Source organism: Electrophorus electricus, chromosome 17 (assembly GCF_041902795.1).
Source record: "Electrophorus electricus isolate QZ-2024a chromosome 17, ASM4190279v1, whole genome shotgun sequence".
NCBI lineage: Eukaryota > Metazoa > Chordata > Actinopteri > Gymnotiformes > Gymnotidae > Electrophorus > Electrophorus electricus.
Genome location: NC_137513.1, coordinates 15,884,521 through 15,895,427, shown reverse-complemented (window position 1 = coordinate 15,895,427; position 10,907 = coordinate 15,884,521). Strand labels below are relative to the sequence as shown.

At 39.2% G+C, this 10,907-nt stretch overlaps 1 long non-coding RNA gene across 1 annotated transcript; it reads right to left on the bottom strand.

The window, feature by feature from the left end:
* Positions 1–2,529: 2,529 nt before the first annotated feature.
* Positions 2,530–10,718, bottom strand: LOC145651866 (uncharacterized). The gene is made up of 3 exons (XR_014117944.1): positions 10,645–10,718; positions 3,910–3,994; positions 2,530–3,779 (listed from the first exon to the last, which is right to left on the bottom strand). It is a non-coding gene; the product is annotated as an uncharacterized LOC145651866 (long non-coding RNA).
* Positions 10,719–10,907: the final 189 nt, after the last annotated feature.

The following is a 10,907-nucleotide window of genomic DNA, read 5'->3' as shown; positions in this document are numbered from 1 at the left end:
CGTAAAATGACTTCTCTGTGTTTACATTTTTTTGTGTGTAAACAGCAAAGAGCTCAAAGTTATTTTCAACTTGTGAACTCTCAAAAAAGCCACACTACATGTTTGTCTATTCAGAGGCCTTCTGACTCCTGCCTGTTAGGGTGCTGTTAATATTGTCTTTTATTAATTTTTAATTTGTATGTGTGTTCTTGGCTATGAACCACATGAGCATTGATACCATCTGTAACAGTTCTGAACTGAGCTCTGTACAGCATTAATACTGTAACTGTTGTGATAGCAAAGCAGTTACAATAACATGGCTACTGCAAATGTGTCTGTGCTGTACAGAAATGCTAGTTGACAGCTGTAACGTTCTGTGACTATTTCTTGTAAGGAACAAATATACTACAGGGACTATATCTGGGTATAAAGCTAAAATCTGTAGCTTACTTTTACTATTGGTAGTAAATTAGTGGTGAAAGCAGACCAATTAAAGCTTGGGAAATTCCAGACAGACCTGTGTCTGCAGTTGGATAATACGTCATATTTGGGTTTAACCGTCAATTTAAATGATAAGAAGTATTGACACAACATGCACAAACACAGGTAACCATTGACATGTTGGACGTCGGACAATAGGTAAGTGACCTATATCTTTTTGGCCATATTTTTAGTTTGTCATGTTTAGCAATTGGTAAATAGTATCAGAAAGCTGAATGCATCATATGCTGCTATTGGTTCTCGCCTGAAAATAGTTCAGTACTTTAGAAGTTTACTGCTTTAGTAGTTTGAGAATGGTTCACCAATCAAATAATATCCAATCAATAGGGGGGTTTTTTTGTTTGTTTGTTTTTTTAAGAAACCGACTGCTGATACACAGGTTAGAGGATGGCTCATAAAATGTGAATGGCAACAGATGTGATATAAAATATAACTGTACACTTAAACAGTTCAAGGTTTACCTAGTAGTGAGTGTATGTAGTAAGTGTAGGTTCAGGTGCAAGCTGGCCATTTGCAAAATAATGGACAAATAAAGTCATTTCTGCTACCAATAACCAACTTTGATCAAGCTGCCTCGCTTGGTAGGGATAGAAGTGACTCTGTTTGTACATTATTTTGGCAAAAATGGCAGTACTGCCCCTGACTGGGAAGGGAAGCTCATGGAGTGGTTCTGTTTCAGTCAGGAACTCAGCAACCTTTCCACATCATCTGTCTGTTGCATCCCATTTTGCTTTTTCCAGGTACAGGTCCTGACAAATGATAAGAACAACAATCCAAAAAAGGGATATTAACTCTGAAACCTGAGAAACCTTTACTCTGTTCCATCTGTCACTACCAATGTTTTGTGGTTTGAACTTTCACTCTGGCAGCAGTCGAGTCATTACAGAGAACCCCAGGATTGCTGTATGCCTGGGGCAAAATTTCTTGGCTGTTACAACTAGTCTGAACATCAGCCTTCACTTATTGGTGTATCTGTACTCACTGTTCTCAGCTCATAACATTTCTAGGATTTTCTAATATAAATGAAACTTTGGTTTTGAAGATAAAAGTGGAATGCTATAATGTACCTTCTATCTATGAAGTTAGAGAGGTCATTGGTGTTTTTGCATAAAGACATGGCTGAGAGGGCACATTTCTACATGTATCTGCATGAAATGCTTTACTGCTGCCTTAAATTAGACTTTACTTTCTTAATCTGTCATCCAGAGTCCATACACCACTGATGAAAGTAGGGCTGAGACAGTGAAGAAGAAAATGAGGGACTTCTTGAGTTGGTGTTGCTGAACCCTAGACAATAGGGTTATCTGAGCGAATCAGCCTTAACGACGCACAAATAGTGTTTGTAAAAGTCTCGGGTTAAAATGGTTTTCGAGTGTGCATTTGTGTGTGTGTTGTGTTTTGTGAACAGCACCAGCCATAATGCAGTCCTTGTCCCTGAAATAGGATACACCGTCTATGTGTGTCAGAGATTCCGCATTCACGAATGGGTTTGTTCTTTGATCACCAACACTAACCTCCCTCCGCAGCCTCCAGGTGTGTTCAAATGAGGTGCATTTCACCTTGGCCCTCAGAATAAAAAGCAATCCTTGCTGTCATTCCTTTTCATTAGAGCGCATCGTGGCACTAAAAGAGAATATTGGGAGTGTCTGGTGGGGGATGTATGGAATAAGAATGACTACATGCAAAGAGCTGATGTTTTATTAATACAGCACTGTCGATGTGATGAAACATTCTGATTTTTTCTTCTTTCCAAAAAGAAAAGAGCAAGTGAGGAGAGAACTTGCACTGATAAATAATTGATTGCATTTAGGGGTAATGAGCATGTAGGCTCACTTCTCTTTCTTGCTTTCTACTCTTTGACTCTTGGTCTGTGGGGGTATGCATTCCAGTGTGCTGCACTCCACTGTCCTGGTGAGAACAGGCCCAGGAAGTGCGTCTGTAAGCACAGGCAAGCACAACCAAACAGCACTACTCGAACTGGAAACAATTTTGGACAGCTCTTTAAAAGATTATATGCAAATTAACGAAATGAGAACCCTTCTCAATATGTTATTGACTAGTTGTCTTTATTAAATGGTGTGTTGGTTGGATTATTTGGGTAATTTAGAACATTTATGTTGTCCACACAAAATGTAATACGAAACTGTACCAGTCCACCCCAAAACTCTGCAGTTTAAGCTTCATTTAACAGACTGTAGCTCTCCTCCTCTCTCTTACTCAGTGTGGAAATAAAACACACGGCCCACATTCCTCGAGGATTTCTAATAGCATTGTACATTGCCAAAACCAAAATTAGTGCTCTACTTCCATGCTGTTGGGTTCAGCTCAAATGATGTCCAAATGCTGTCCTATATACTTCAGCGTATCCTGCAATTACTGAAGATTAATATATGACTTCATTCTCTTTTTTCTTTCTTTGTAATTCTGGGACAAGAGCCAAAAGAACATTTTCTTTCTCACTCAAAGCCATCATTCAGTCTCTGTTTACACTTGTTTTATAAGGGAAAAATCTCCACAAACAGAAATAATTTCTCTGCTACACTTTTTTTCTTTTATTCTTTCTTTTTTTTGGGGGGGGGGTTCTCTCATGATTAATAGAAATATCTATCATTTGAATGTAATCTCATTCATGGGGAGAAATTTTTTATTAAGACAAATACTGAAATAGCCCATTTTTGATTTCAAGGTCATTCCGAATGATTTGGGGCAAACTTTGCAGGCAGGTTAAATTGTTCCTAATTTGTCACTGGTCTCTTGTTCCACCACTCTGATGGTCTTGTCTCATGTGCATTTTCAGTAGCTGAACAAATGATGATATTGCAGTAGACAGAAACATTATGGTCATGCAGCACTGTAATTGTACATGCCAGTGTGTGTTTATAACAAACGTTCCTATGCATTAGGCCAAATTAAAGGAGACAGCTAAAGGTGACTCATTTCTAAAGAAAGAGTCAAATAAAGTAAGAAAAACCTTGATTCCTGATTTCATTCTTTTCCACAGTAGTGGTTGAAAACTGGCATGCAACGATGACCTTGTAGGTCAAGAGTTTCATTGCTGTCTCAGGTTACACTGGATCACCCAACATATGTAATCACTGCTGTAAATGGTGGGAGAGATGCTGTTTGTGAGTACTGGGAGGAGCATCTGGCTGTAATGTTGAAAACAGGCATCATCAAGTCCACATGTTTGCTGACAGTGAAAGGTGGTCATGGTCACTGAAGTAAACTCTGAAATCACATTCTTGAGAAACAGATCATATTGCATGTTCTGTTTTAAATCCATCAACAGCTTGTAACACCTGCAAAAATTCAGAGGGAAGGTCATTTTGCTTGTGTTTAGATGTAGCTCAGCTCAGTGGGTCTCAGATGTCTTGGAAGGATATGGGACAGATTTAAACAGAACCATTGTCCAAGGAACAAAATACTTACTGTATGACTTGATTTAGACCATCACATTAACATAGATCGGGGAGCAGTGCAGAATGCCAGTCAGGGGGGAACGTTGAAAGGTCACCTGTATTAAAAACATGGCATGTGATTGATTTCAACCCATCTCATTTGATTTTGCATGATTTGATTGACAGAATAGTCATTTATTAACATTAGAACAAGATTGGAGGACCTGCATGTCTTTCCGAACCATGTGAATCACAAAGAACTGGTGAGAAACTACTGTTGTGGAGGATGGATAATGCACCCAAACAAAGGAGGATTGCAATGGCTGATACAGTTGACACTATTGAAAAGGCAGGAAGAATAATACGCAGTAATCAAAAAGGTTTCAGAGACATAAAATATTTCTGCATCTCTATGGATATAATGTTATATGAGCCCCAGGTATTTTAGGTTTTACTAAAGAAATATATTTAACATTCTACAAATCTTGTGTTTCTCCCTACATGCATTTACTGTCTTACCTCTGTACACAACTGCCCTTTCCATCAGGATCACACCCATGCCTCTCATCAGGAGTCATCACAGTGGGCTACACCCTCCCCTCAAAACAGGGGTGGGTTCATCAACCTGGGGCACACTTCCAATGGTCTCACTGCCATCCCACTACTGACATCATGTGTAGCAAAGGCTATAGGCAGCCACCCAACCCAGGACTCAAACCCAAGTCTGATAGAATGTAAACATAAGCGCTGACCACCGGATAAAAGAGCCAGCTCCCTAGCGTAGCAACCAGAGCACCCATTTAACCTTCATACGTGATGGTCTCGGTCACACTCTCATAATCAGAAATGTGTATGCTATAATGAGGTTTTTATTGGGTATAAATTCTTTTTTGGGCTAGCAGCCATGGACATGCCTTTCTCATAGAGGATTGGATAAGTATCTTTCAGCAGTGATGTCTTCCTTGATGAATTTGTTCCAAATGTCATTATATATCCACAGTGCAAAGCACAGCCATCAATCTTGCTCAGGTAAGCTTCAGTTTTTATGTAATACTTGCTCTAATGCCTGGGGAGTTTACTAAAATGATTTAAAGAAGCCAACTGCCGTGACTCGTTTGCATTGTCTCCTCAATCCAGGTTTAAGGTGTAGTGTCTAAACACAATTGGGCTTTAAAATGAGGTCAGCATTAGTATATTGTTTTTGTTCTCTCTGTGTTTTGATCTGTTTGTGCATTAATAGATATCATGAACTAGAAAAAAGCTCAAAAGCTGACATTCAGATGCATTCTCTCTCTCTCTCTCTCTCTCTCTCTCTCTCTCTCTCTCTCTCTCTCTCTCTCTCTCTCTCTCTCTCTCTCTCTCTCTCTCTCTCTCTCTCTCTCTCTCTCTCTCTCTCTCTCTCTCTCTCTCGGAATTGCCTGACTCAGCACTGAAAATGAATGACTCAGCATTACACATTAAACTGAATTTTGCCAGAAGCTTTTTAAATGTCAGGGAAGAGTATTATAAGTTCCATTAGCATATGTAAGTAACCCTGTATGTTGTATAAATAAAAACAAATTCAGCATTAAACATTTTTAATAAAATGTTTTAAGCCCTGGCAAAAATGTGCTTTGGAAAAAACCATCTTTTAACAAGATAAAATTGGGACAGTCTGATCAAGATCCTTACAGCAAAGACTCTTAACAAAAATTCTGCAGTTTATCACCACTGACATTTTAAATTAGTCCAAGGAAGAAGTTTGATTTGTTTTTCAAGTTCATTATTCAAAGTGATTTATCTTTCTAAACAAAGCAAAGTTTTATTTTCATGTTTTACAGCATATGAATTATTTATGACCTTAAACAGAACACTGATGTAAAAACATCTAAAATTTAAGAACATTACTACATAATGAAGTAGGCCATTATTCAAACTGGGTGTAAATGACAAAGATGAATAAAATGTTATTATGAGGTTTTTGGTATTGCACTGCAGTACAACAGAAGTGGACAAACCTGTAGTTGCAGTGATGTTTCTGACACAAATATGAACCTTTTAAAAAAGAACATGGATGAATGCACTGTAGAAGCAGAGTACTGTAACGCTGCATTACTTTTTTCCTAAGGTGCAACACTAACATAAATATACCGACATGGCCTCACATCCCCAAGCTAATAATGTGTACTTTTTCCCCTCTGAAAAGATTCCAGTCTGGAAATACACTGAGTGACCTATAGAATGCATTGTACACCCTAAGATAGTGTTCAGTGCGTTTTTCAGAGAATATTTCAGGTTTCTTCCCTTCACCAAACTGGCTGCATTAGGTATAATAAAACTGTACTGTGACTGATGTTAAACTTCAATAAAGGAAATACCTGAAATCTATCATTAGCTTGTTGCGTGTGTGTTGCAATAACGGACACATATTTTCATAATTTATTAACATAAGCAAAGGTCTAAAAGACAAATATGGGAGAACAACTGCTCTCACAATTATCAGACTAAGTCTAGACAACTGGAAGTAAAATGGTATTTTAACACTGAACTACTGAGATATTTGTGAGAAATCCCCAGTCAAATGACCCCTATTGTATAGCTTCTATGGTCTGGCCTACATTTCAGTCCAGCACATCCATCCTCTCAAATCCCATGAGAAGAACAAAACTAAAACTGAAACAGAGCTTTACCTGGTCATAAACACTATGTGCACTACAACAATAACACTACCAACAACAACATCTGGACAGAGGTTTACATTGGAAAATATGAGGATGTTCAGCTTCTGGCCTCTAAAATGTTCAAAATACACTATGAATCATTGAGCACTGATGATTATGTTGATGTTGGCTCATGTGGATTACTTTGGATTACTTATTACAACAGCATACAATGTTCGAGTCTTGACATAAGGATGCACTGTCCAATATTTTTTGTTTTGCCGCATCTTTGATATGTGACATAGGGCTTATTAAGGTAAGAAAATAAATGTAATTTATATTAAAATACAGTACTAAGTATTATACTAAGACTGTGTTCAAGTGTGTTTTCTTTTTTTTTCCCCTTTATTTCTTGACTGAGAGGATATCAGTAGTGGTGTGCAGGTTGTGATAAGAAGGAGCGGTGTGATATGATCAGCATAGACTTCAATCTCCCTGGCTGTTCATTGCCTCAATCAGCATGTGGTTCCACCCGAGAACACATGCTGGTGTACCCTGCACCCTCTCAACATATACTCCCAACCTGCTTTATTAGAAACACCTGCCTGTCACTGGCCTCTCTATTTGCCACACCAATTGGTGCATTTTATAAGCAGCCAGCTATAGGCTGTATTCCTTGAGCTGGTTTGAGTTTACTGGGCCCGGCGGTGTTGGGGCTGCTCTCCCGCCAAAATGTTCCCAGCCAACCGGTGCTGTGCTCAGAGACTGACCACTGCTGAAGACTTGAGCCTGATTAAGACAACTGTGCCTCTAATGGACTACAGTCTATAACTGTGCATTTGCAAGGCGTGTATAATAAATTAATGTATCTTATAAAGTGGGTTGTGAATATGGTGCTGGCCAGCAAAATGCTCTATCCAATGTACAGAAATTCTAAGCTGTTGCTTTTACTTACAACATTTTATCACGAAGGGTAATTAGAACAGATAAGGGCTTTGCTTTTTCTCCCACATTGAAATATTTTGTGTGCTGGATGTGGGGAGAGTGGATGAGTAAAATGTCTCATTCATTATGTCATGTCATCAGGGTGTTTTTGTTTGTGCAGGACAAAAATAACTGTGAATCCTGTTTCTAAGAGAAAACAAAAGCCTCTTGTGCCTTTTCTGTGGAACATCTCTTCAAAAGTAGGTCACTTAATGTATTGTTATTGCAGTCGTCTTTCCACAAACCGTTCAAGGACTCAAAAGAAACATTGTGGTCTGTTTGAGAACAGTGTGATCAAACACAGTAAACATTCTTTGCACTGACATGTTTTCATTCTCTCTCAAACTCCAAAGTTCCAAATCCCATTTCCTTCTCAAATATTTATCTTCTCCGCTAAAACAGGATAGTTGTCTTTAATGAAAACTACATAACCCAGATATGGGCCAAGAGAGTTATATTACTGAAACTAAAATTCCAGACACATTTATAGATGAACAAACAATAAGCCTTTTTGATGAACAACCAATGTCAGGCGTAACTGTTTTAATGATCATTATTTATAATTGAGCTTTGCGTCTAGACTATACTTCAATTGTGACAGATTGCTAATCAGTACATTATTGACAAGCCATTCATGTCTCAAACCCAGGGTGGGATCGAAGCAAATGTGTTCAACTAAGCTGTTGTCCGTAGCAAATGCTACTATACAATGCATGCTGTTTGACTTGGCACTGTCTGCCTAGTGTGGCATGCGTTATGGAAAACACAGGGCAGGTTTTATAAGGGGCAGCTGTGATTACATTTCTGTCCTGTTTGCCTTCATTATGAAGGTGTAACAGGACCTGGCCCAAGCATAACTTTCGTGCACTTACAGGAGGTGTGAAACTCTGCTGAGGTACAATCCTCACCAAAGAAAATATACACAATGCTGGTGGAGTACTTGCAAGAACTGCCAGATTTCACTGATTTTGCAGAGTGAAAGGGTGTCTATTACAGCCAGAACATGTAAACACACTTAGAATTTCCCTATATTTACACTGTGAAGAGAAAGAGGTACTGTGAAAGCCCTAAGATACATGTATGTGTTATATTGTCTTTGCATTCAGTGCTGTCACACTGATCTTGGAAGGCCTTAGCACTCTACAGTTTAGTGCTTCCCTCACTGGACCACACCTGGTTAAACCCTCCACTTAACTGTTGAGTTGCATACGATGTTGAGCTGCAACTTCTGTGGCTGTCCAGAATTTTAGTTTGAGAACTTAGTCTTTGACAACAAGGTTAAAGATTTAATCTTTTAAAAATGATTGTTAATTAAAATTATTTTAATTAAAATTATTCTTAATTATTAAGAGTCTAAGGAATTATTATTTAGGATTAACATAATGTTAATTTGTAAACACATGTAAAGCATTTTCGCATCCTCATCTTAAGATGGCTGTGACACTTACTTGTACACACTCTACCTATTTGCCATTTTGAAATACTACCTTTCCACCCTGCAAGAGAGATTTGCTTTCATTCAGTGACCATTAGAGACCATGTGGGGTTTGTCATTGCACTGGGCACAACCCACTATTGTCCTATGACTATTTGTGGTTGTAGACATGGCAGCCTGATGTCAGACCCTTTATTGGTGGTTATTATGGGCCAGTCAGTGTCCAGTGATGCGATCTGTGAGTAGCGCCAGTGCATCAGAGCTGAGGAGGACCTCGTGGCCACGATGTGCCTTTGATTCCACTGTGACAGCCCACTTGTGAAACAACAGAGCCAGTTTGATCTGACGGTCTTCTTTCTGCTGGGTCATTGCCTCTGTTGGGGCATGTAGTGACCCCACTGCCTACAGGCTAGTGCTCGCCCCATGGAGGCTTCCACAAAAACTAGTCCTTTGGATTTAAATACTTCTGCATCTTAAATTTGTTTTGTATTCATTTTTTCTTTTAACTTGCTTTGAAAAGAAGATATTTTCATAGAGGTTTCTCTTGGAAGGGTTCTTTTAATCCATTAAAATGTTAAGGTTCACAACAGCACAACAGTAAAGGACACTGCATGTGGACACTGGCTGTGCTCTCCTCAATAAAACAGGTTAAAAAGCCATCTACCCATACCTGCTTCTCTTTGGGTTTAGAATATAATGAAATTCCAATACTCCATGGCACAAATTCCATCTTCTTTGAGTCTCTCTTTCACATTTTATGATCAACGCTTGTGCCACATTCACCAATTGAATAGAACACCCCACACTCCCAGCTTGCTCTCAATAACTGGCCATTTTCTGGGTCCCTGCACTCACACAATCTTGTATCAACTCCAGTGTGTCCCATAATGCACTTCTTCTGACTGCAGGGAATGGTGACTGCTGCATGTTGGTGGCCAGGGAATAGTCAGGTACATACCAACAAACCTCTGCTGGAAGATATGCTTATTGTCCAAAGGCACCACACTGGTACTCAGAGCAGTTCAGGACCACACTAACAGAATGCATGCTCTCTGTCCTGTTCCCTTCCACACTTATGCAAGGGGGCAGTGCGGCAGCTGCGTGATCTCTCTCCTGCTAATCTTCGCTCACCCTGACCATTTGCTTCCGCAAAATGCATGTTGTTTTGTTTTAATGTAAGAGATGTAAATAAAGTCTGGATCACATTCTTTAGTTAAATCAACTGATTTTGCAGTAAACAAAACTGCATTAAAAAAAGAAAAGAACTCTAAAGGTCTGGGCAGTTGCCATTTGAACTAGAAAAAGAAAAAAGAAAGTCCCAGATAATATAGTTCCTATAGTAGTGTAACGGTGTGCGGAGAAGAGCATATATTAGCGACAAATCCAGAGTCGTAGAGCACTAGAATACATGATAAACTAAAAACAAAACACACGAAGCAGGCTATAACAGAGACTATGAAATAATACACGGAGGTACGGAAAAACAAACGGTTAAGATAACATACGGGCTTTCTAACACATCCAAACATTCAAAGAACAGCCGTAAACAGGGCCTCAGACAGGGTTTAAGTACATGAACCTAACAAGGCTAGAAACGAGGGACAGGTGTGGAAAAGCAAACGCGGGGCGGAGAAAACGAAACTACGGCATAGAGCTGAAATACACAAGACAGGGAAAACATGGAACATAGAAGCTGGAAGGGACTAACCGTGACAAGTAGATTGTAGGAGTCATGGAGAACAGGTAAAAGATGGGTAGGTAGAGTGGTGCGAAAACATGGAGAACGTTACCTGTGAATATATTAGCCAGGAGGGAGGAGCTTGATGCATGGGCTTTCTTCTAAACCTCAGCAATCACGTGACTCTACTTCGTCAACTGTGTTTTTGTATTGCTCTTTTTTCTGATGAGATTCTCTATGTAATCATTTCTTCACCAACTAATGAAAAATCAGCCCCCTGCAGACTTTGTCAG